The following is a 9352-nucleotide window of genomic DNA, read 5'->3' as shown; positions in this document are numbered from 1 at the left end:
TTGATATCTTTATGTTTCTAGTTGATTAAAACAAATATGTTATGATCTTCACAAAAGTTCATATCCAAAAAGTATCCATCAAATCATAAGTCAAAACCACTACCACCACAAACCGTCATCAAAGTGTGGTGAAAAGTGCAACATTGCCAGTTGGCTGGCTGGAAGCTGGGCGGTTGTATTTTTTCTCACCACATCAGATATTCATGAAGAGATGCAACACCCGGACGACGCTACTGTGGAGGCTAGGACCGGCCGGCATGGCCAGTCCTTTACGGCTGTGATATTTAGACGATGTGTACTCTTTGGATTCTGACTATCGACTGTCGTTTATTTCCTTGTAACTTACGTTTCTAGAGTCGGTTCTCTACCTGCTACCCGAGAACCGACTTCTAACCCTAAATGTCGGCGGGAGTCCTAATCCCACGCCGACGCTAGACGAACCGTAATAAAACTTTATTACGGTTACATCCTGCATTTCCAAGCCACATGCTCATGCGCATCGTCTACACGCTAGAAGTGCGTGTAGCAAAGGACGATACAAAACAGAGACCCAACGGTCGTTCTGTTTAGCATGTAACTTGGGAATGTAGTGGTGGTGATTACCACATCACTCACCCCTATAAACAAAAAAAAAGTCTTTTACTTTTTTTTTCTACTTTGATACCAAATGTTGTTAAACGAATCTGTTCTGATTGTCTTCAAAAAGAAGAAGAAAGAAAGAAAAGACTCAGAGCAAGCCTTGAACATAACTTGGCTCTGAAGTCCCCTCTCCCCCATGATTTTGGTTAAAAAAAACTACAAATAATTGAGATCCGAAATCATTTTCCTTATCTATACTGAGCCATTTGTTTATGAAGGTTTTGCCTCAACAAAATATCATTTAACATTTTAGGTCAGTTTTTTCTTGACTAGGACACCATCGTGCGAAAGCTCAGGGACCTTTTATTATAAGGTGTGTCTGCATTTTTGCCAGGATTATACATTGACATTGACGATTAGTTAAACAAAATAAGGACATTGGTCTTACGCATTTTCAGGCGAGATTTACTCGTCCATGATTTGATGCCATGCCTAATTATTAATGAAAAATTGATTTCGGGAACAAACAAAAAAAAAAGTATAACATAAAGTTGCTTTTTAAGTACAACCAGAACGATTACATTTGTAACAAGAACTTACTTGTGCTACTTGCTTCTAAATTTCATATTTAATTGAAGACCAATGCAAGAATTGCTTTTTCTAACAATAACTTTTAACATCTAAATGCATTATTTTTTTTTGTTTTATACTGAACTATTCAAACATTGATGTGAACATAAAATACCTAAAATGCATAGAATTTCTTTTGCTTTTTTTTAGTCTTCGTAGTTTGTTTTAGAACTGCTACAAAAAATAACGCGGTTTTCATTTTGCCACAATTTTTGTTTCTTTTTTAAACTGCATTTTTCTTCACTTAGGCGTTTCGAACCATTTATTTGTTTGTTAAGAATTTGGATTCAATAATTGATTTGATAATAAACAATGATTGCATTCTACTTTACGCTATTACGGTTGTCAAATTAACCAATGTTTAAATTTTCCGAAGCACTTGTTTTTACAATTGTGGCTAAAACCTTCTCATTTTTTTTAACACTTTATTTGATCATCCTATCTTTTTCTTGATAACAACTTTTTGACAAAAAAAAAAAAAAAACGCGTGTACTTTGAAAGTATAATTAGAACTGTTACAAATAATATGAAACTAAACGTTCTAGTTATAATTGTTAACGTATCTATTACGCACTGATTCTGAAGTTGTCCGTACTGACCAGTTTTTGATCGATGATTTGACGCCAGACGATGTTGTGATCTTTCTGCGATGATTAATTAGAGTTGCTGGTACTTAACTAGATGGTCCTTTGACATTGTGCTTGGTCCAAGGCTGCCTCTTGATTTTATACATCATTCACTTGGTACGATCGCCGACGGTTGTAGCAACACGAACATCTCCTTGCTGGACTGCGGCTTGTTTTTGCACGTAACGATCTTCTCTAAGCATCATTTTGGTTAATGCACCACATCACCAACATTTTTTTTTTTTTCACGAAACACGATTCCCAATTCAGATTTTCATTTCCGCCGAACAATGATGAAGAAAGCATACACTGTTTCTTTTGAATGCACTAATTGTTTAAATGTTTTCTAAATTGTTCATTTGTTTAACACATCTTCACTCAACAATAATGATTGTTTCCTGAACAGCCGTTGCCTCAGTTTTTTTTTAGATTTTTCTCTGCGACTTTTAAAATCGCTTTTCACATTTACCGCTGCCACCAATGTGGAGGCTAGGACCGGCCGGCATGGCCAGTCCTTTACGGCTGTGATATTTAGACGATGTGTACTCTTTGGATTCTGACTATCGACTGTCGTTTATTTCTTTGTAACTTACGTTTCTAGAGTCGGTTCTCTACCTGCTACCCGAGAACCGACTTCTAACCCTAAATGTCGGCGGGAGTCCTAATCCCACGCCGACGCTAGACGAACCGTAATAAAACTTTATTACGGTTACATCCTGCATTTCTAAGCCACATGCTCATGCGCATCGTCTACACGCTAGAAGTGCGTGTAGCAAAGGACGATACAAAACAGAGACCCAACGGTCGTTCTGTTTAGCATGTAACTTGGGAATGTAGTGGTGGTTATTACCACACTACTATGCTGGGTTGCATCGATGAGATTTCGAGATCGGGATGACTTTTTTGTGTCTTTCACCCGGTTTTCGAGGAATGTTTCTTTCACCGAAGTGTTTTAGGCTGCTGGTTTATTGGGTGTGATAATTTATGTTGAAGTGGAAGATGATTTGTTAGAGATGTTATGTTGGTTTGGGGTTGGGAATGGTTTTTGGGTGAAGAAATGGATGAAATTGACCTAGATAAATTAAAAACATAAAATTAAAAAAAATAGCAATAGGCCATAAAGTTGTAGAAGTTTAGAATTTATATAAAAGCTCTAAAAATCAAGAGTTAAGGAAATAACTCAAAATTTCACTTTTTACAAACCCGAAAACCTCAAGTTCTAAGATTTATCCATACCATTTGATGAAACGAGTTATGATTTACGACCGACACGCTCGGCCGCGCCAAATCCGTTTGGAAATAAAACAACGAAAACCACCTCTTTTCCTCAAGTTTTTTTTCCCGAATATTTTTCCACCAAATCTCGTCTCAGCCGGCACGAGATATATTGCCGGTGGAAATCAGTTATTTATAGCCCCTCTCATCGTGACACGACCTGAAAAAAAGCGAAAAAAAACTCAACAGCCCCACACAAAACGTATCCTCAGTTTGGCTCTTTCTAATCGAATCAGAGTGACAGATTCGTCAGCACGGGTCGGGTGAGAAGATTGAAATTTATGCGTTTTACCAATCACTGTTTCGTCACCGAAAGGCACTGTGAAAAAGAAGGTGAAGAAGATGCTAGCTTCAAGCGGGAATTGAACCCAGACGCGGAGGTTGAGACGCGTGGCGCTACCAACTTGACCGAAAGGTGACTTTTTGAAAGTTGTTTTTTTAACGTTGGTTCTCACAAGAATTCTTGGTTGTGATCCCACAAAAAATGCGTTTGAACTATGCCGATCCCCATAAAAGTACAATCTTGGTACAAATCATCGGTGAGAGCAGAAAAAAAACCTTCCAGCTCAACTCAGATTAATTGAATTATAACGTGACCGTCAATTAAAGATCCATTTCGTCCAGAAGGGGGGCCAGCTTTTATAGCACGTTGGAATGAGTCCAACCGGGAACCACCACACGTCACATTAGACGGGAATCTTCTCTCACCGCACAGCATCCAATCTAATTCACTTGGTTCCAGTCGGTTCTATTAGTGGCGCACTATCAGTGGGAAAAAGTGATTTTTATGACACCCGCTGACCCCGTCGGGTCGATTGATTGCGCGCGTAGTGCGTTTTTATAGTACGGATCGGAATGTGTTTAGTTTTTTTACTGCGTTGTTTGTACTATGCCGATGACGATGGGATGCCGCCCCGTGGCGAAAGAAAGAATAATTTATAATTTACACAAGAGATAGTGGAACCGCTCTAGAGTTTGATCACGACAAGAGCTCTGGAACTATTAAGGCTACTGAAGAAGGCAGCGGTTTGCACTATTTGTGATGATGATGGAAAAGGTCGAAATTGAAGGCGGAATGCTTTGAAGTTGGAGAAGAATTAAATATAACAATGGAAAAAGAAGAATTGTAAATGTGAACAAATTTTAAAAAAGCAAAAAAATATATATTTTTTAGCAAAATTAAGAAAGCTAAATGAATTGTGAATTGAGATAAACCTCTTTTAGTCGGATTGGGTTTTCAGGAGAAGTTTCGTTGACCCATAGGATCTTCACAAGCTCTTAAAAATTTAATGAAATTTAAAAAAAAGATTAATTTTTGTAGGTGGGTAATTCTCTACCAACTCACACGAAATCGGTAAAAGTTGCCCCGACCCCTCTTCGATTTGCGTGAAACTTTGTCCTAAGGGGTAACTTTTGTCCCTGATCACGAATCCGAGGTCCGTTTTTTGATATCTCATGACGGAGGGGCGGTACGACCCCTTCCATTTTTGAACATGCGAAAAAAGAGGTGTTTTTCAATAATTTGCAGCCTGAAACGGTGATGAGAATGGTGTCAAAGGGACTTTTATGTAAAATTAGACGCCCGATTTGATGGCGTACTCAGAATTCCAAAAAAACGTATTTTTCATCGAAAAAAACACTAAAAAAGTTTTAAAAATTCTCCCATTTTCCGTTACTCGATTGTAAAAAATTTTGGAACATGTCATTTTATGGGAAATTTAATGTACTTTTCGAATCTACATTGACCCAGAAGGGTATTTTTTTCATTTAGAACAAAATTTTTCATTTTAAAATTTCGTGTTTTTTCTAACTTTGTAGGGTTATTTTTTAGAGTGTAACAATGTTCTACAAAGTTGTAGAGCAGACAATTACAAAAAATTTGATATATAGACATAAGGAGTTTGCTTATAAACATCACGAGTTATCGCGATTTTACGAAATAAAGTCTGAGTATTTTGCGAAAAATTAAATTTTAGCGGTGCTGTACATTGGAATTTCATAAAAATTCAAAACATTTTTAAACAAGCCCAAACATGCTGAATATGATTATCAATGCAGAAAAATGCATTTTAGATTGTTTTCAGTTGATTAGACTTCTATTTTCATGGAAATTTTGAAGTTTTTTGGATTTTTTTTGCCCCCTGGGGGGTGACATAAACCTTGAAAAATATTTGCAACGGCCTTATTCATCATTAAAAACGAGAAAAAATACAGATTGACTATTTTTGCTTAAGGTCTGAAAGATACAAGATAACTACGATTCTACGAATTCGGCTGATTTCAACCATTTTTATTTTGTGTATTTTTTTATTTGTCTCAAACTTTATGGGGGTTTTCTATGACCAAAGAAGCTATTTTGTTTCATTTGTTCACCCATACAATTTTGGCATGGTTCGTAAATATTCGAAAATCTGTAACTTTTGAATGAATTTTCTGATCAATTTGGTGTCGTCGTACACAGGTACACGGAAAAAAATTGCCGATTATTGCCGAGTTAATTAAAAACGTTTTGATTTTAAGAAAGAAACACAAAATATCTTTCAAAAGTTGGTGTTGATTTATTTTTATTTGTTTAAAATTAATTTAAATACCCTGTTACAATAAAGCTAAAAATCAAAGCAAAGTTTCGATTGTAAATTTGATTTACAAAAAAAAATATATGTTAAAAATTTCATTGCGAGATTTATTTTTTTAAATCGCTATTTAAAAAAAATCATAACTTGTTTGCAAAATTTTGGTCCATACTTCTAAATGGCTTATCCCATTCAAGCCTGAATTTTCAAAAAATATGTTTAAGTTAATGATGCGAAAATGATGCTTATCACCATACGAAAATTATAGGCTAGTTTTGGAAATTTTCATTTTCAGGTCATATATGACCCATCAGGCCTAAAAGGATAAAAAAATCCAGTTTTGTCACCTAAAACATATAAAAAAAATTAAAAAATGTAAAAAATACGGATTTTTGAAATGGATTTTTTGCGAAAAAAAAGTAAATTAAAAAATCACCAATTTTTTTTTCCGCGTACCCATTTATTTCTGAATAGTCCTCATTATTACCTACAACTTTGCCGAAGACACCAAATCAATCGAAATTTTGTTTTTGAAAATTTACAGGTTTTAGAATATTTACGTACCATTTTTGTGTAAGCCGCTGACAAAATTGTATGATGATTTGTTTAGGGAAACCAACAAAAAAATACAAGAAATAATAATGGCCGAAATTTTAGAGAATTGCCCTAAAATGACTAAAGGTTTTTGCATTCTTTTTAAAAGAACCAATTCTTTGTTAATAAAAGTTTATGTTAAAAAAATAATTAAGATTTATCATTGAAAACTCTGTGAGTATTTTCAGTTTTTGTTCGACATGATAAATTCATTGAAAATAAATTGTTTATTTCATCTGTGAGTTTTTGCATTCTTTTTAACATGACCATAATGTTTGAAAAATATTAATATTTTTTTTAATTTTGCATCTTTCTTAACATGTTCACTGAAAATAAATTGGTTTAATGATTTATGATATCTATGATTTTTTACAGTTATTCAAACATCAGAATTACTCAGAAAACAAAAATGATTTCAAAAATAATGTCTACGACTTTATCATTCTTTGAAGCTTGACCAGAATTTTTACTTATTTAAAGACATGTTTATATTTTAATTTATTTTTGAGTAGCTCTTGAAAATATTGATACAAAATCGTTTTAGAATTTCACGGTTTTTATGTTGTATTTTTTAACATGGCAGGTCATTTTCTAAGTTTTTAGAAATCAAAATTCTGTGAATAAATGATCTGCAGTTTTTGCAAAAAAAAAACATGCGATTTTCAAATAAAACTGCAATTTTTGCATTCATTTAAACAAGAAAAATTTGCTTTAAATATATTGAGTTAAAAACAAGGTTCTTCGAGATGCTCATGTTTTAACGGGGTTTTGCATTCTTTTAAAAATGACTTGTTTTAAGAGAATTATTGAAGTTTGCATGTTTTATGTGGTTTACATATATGTGGATATAAACAAGAAATTTTTTTTTTCTTAAGTGTTGTGATGAATTACGGAATGACTCAAACAACTGTGTATTTATTTGTCATTATTTTCTGGATTATTTTTCTTCATTTATTACTTACACAAATAGGGGAGAGTGGGGAGACTTGATCCCCTTTTTTTGTATCGCACATAACTCTGTCAATTTCTCACAAAACCATGATCTTTTTGCATGAATTGAAAGCTTAAACATTCAACTATGTTTGGCTGATAAGGGTATTTCATCAGCTAAACTCTTTTAATAATGCCAAGCGTTTTAAAAAAAAATTTTGAACCGACATTTTCAAAATGTTGGGGGTAATTTGATCCCCCTTTCAACATTTTGAAGAAATCTTAAGGAAAATGTTTCTTATTCATCCAAACTTTTAATTTTCTATAAGATACAGCAATTTCACATTAAACCTGTACATTTGTGTTCAATATATCACAAGTTTAGCATGTAAAATATTTAAAAACTTAAAATTTTCTTTTTTAAGGCAAAAATTGAGCATGTTTACAAAAGCTGGTAATTTTTGTTTACAAAACTTTTGAAAAATGGTTCAAACTGCAGTTAGTTATGTACAACTATACTAAAGGAAACTATGTACGAAAACCCAGCCAAATTATTTAATCTTGAGGCTGATTCCAGTGACTGTAAAAATGCTGGGATCAAGTCTCCCTAAACGCACTTTTTTTAACAATTGATTGTAATAATAGTATGACGATAAATTTAACGTCAAATGCGTAAGGGTTTTGGAGTTGATATGTTTATCAAACAATTCATGTATAAAACATATTTTTTTAAATAATTTTTGAGTGTTTTCTATACTTATCAATACAAAGAAAAAAGATCTCTTGGAAGTTTTTTGCAGCACTTCTTAGAAAAATGTGTGTAACTCAATCTAAACATTTTTTAATTTTTTTTCTTTGTTTTCTACAATGAGTTTTAGTCAATTTCGCACAACTTTCTAGAACAAAGCTAATTGTTTTACCCACATGCTGACGAGATACAGGCTTGGGATCAAGTCTCCCCGGGGATCAAGTCTCCCCACTCTCCCCTACTGTTTAAAGAGCAATTCTCTGAGGAAACCCTCAGAACAACTCATTTTGGCAAGGAAAAGACAGCGTAAATTGCACCTTTCTGAAGGTGCACTCCAGTGCCAACTAGGCCGGGCCAACGTCTGGCCAAGTGCATCCCGAAGGGGTGTGGTCATGAATAATTAACGTCCGTCCGGCCGTGTGTCCGGCTTTTCAGGGGTTTTCAGCGCAGCAGTAGCAACAAGAGTATAGTAGGTTACTGCGAGACTTAGTGACTTTATTTACACTCCCTGGGACTACAACGATCGGTGCGCGTCCAAGAACTACCCCGGACAACAACATGGCGAGGCATGGGGAATTAATTTTGCAAGCCCTGGTTGCGGCCTGACGTTACAACTGGATTATGGTTTGTGAAAAATGACACCCAGGCTGTTGAGTGGTTGGGCTTTAAAGGGATTTTGGAGTTCTTGGCAATCCTAGAGATGAAAGTAATTTTTGAAATATTGTGTTTTCTATTCATTTAAATTATTATTTAAAAAAAATTATCATCAACCAACTCCATCTTGGCACCAGATGTGAGTTGCTTGTACGCCAAACAAGGTGCTAAACAATTTTCCAGAATTTACTGCAGCATACCACTTACCGACTCACCTAAAAGCATAGAACCCAGCATAAACACCATTCTGAGGAAGGCCGGAGGGAGGCACTCCCAAGTGTTAATCTTCTCAGAGTACTAAAAGCAAACGAATTTCCAAAGATACTTCCACCGCGCTCGTGTCGTAAATCAAGGATGTGCGGACAGATTTTGTGGCTTTCGGAATGGGAGTGTTTATCTTTGGAGATGCTCAGCTGGAACTGGATTTGCTGCGTTTTTCAAAATTAAAGCCGGAATGCATTTGGATATTATTGGTTTGGAACGTTTTAGCTAGATTAAATTCGAGTAGCTGGTTATTTTTTTTAATTTCCTAAATGCGAAATGGAAGCATTATTTTTAGTTTTGATGGATCACGAATTATTATTTTCAAACTCGATTTTTTTAAATGATTTTGCAAATTTAATTTTCAGTGTATTTATTTGTTTTGATAAAACTTTGCCCATAGATTCTCTAGGTTCAAACAAGCTATTTTGCATCATTGGCTTTCCAGACAGGTTTCCATACAAATTTGGAGCTGTCTATGC

Source organism: Culex pipiens, chromosome 3, assembly GCF_016801865.2.
Source record: "Culex pipiens pallens isolate TS chromosome 3, TS_CPP_V2, whole genome shotgun sequence".
Lineage (NCBI taxonomy): Eukaryota > Metazoa > Arthropoda > Insecta > Diptera > Culicidae > Culex > Culex pipiens.
This window is presented reverse-complemented; position numbering follows the sequence as displayed.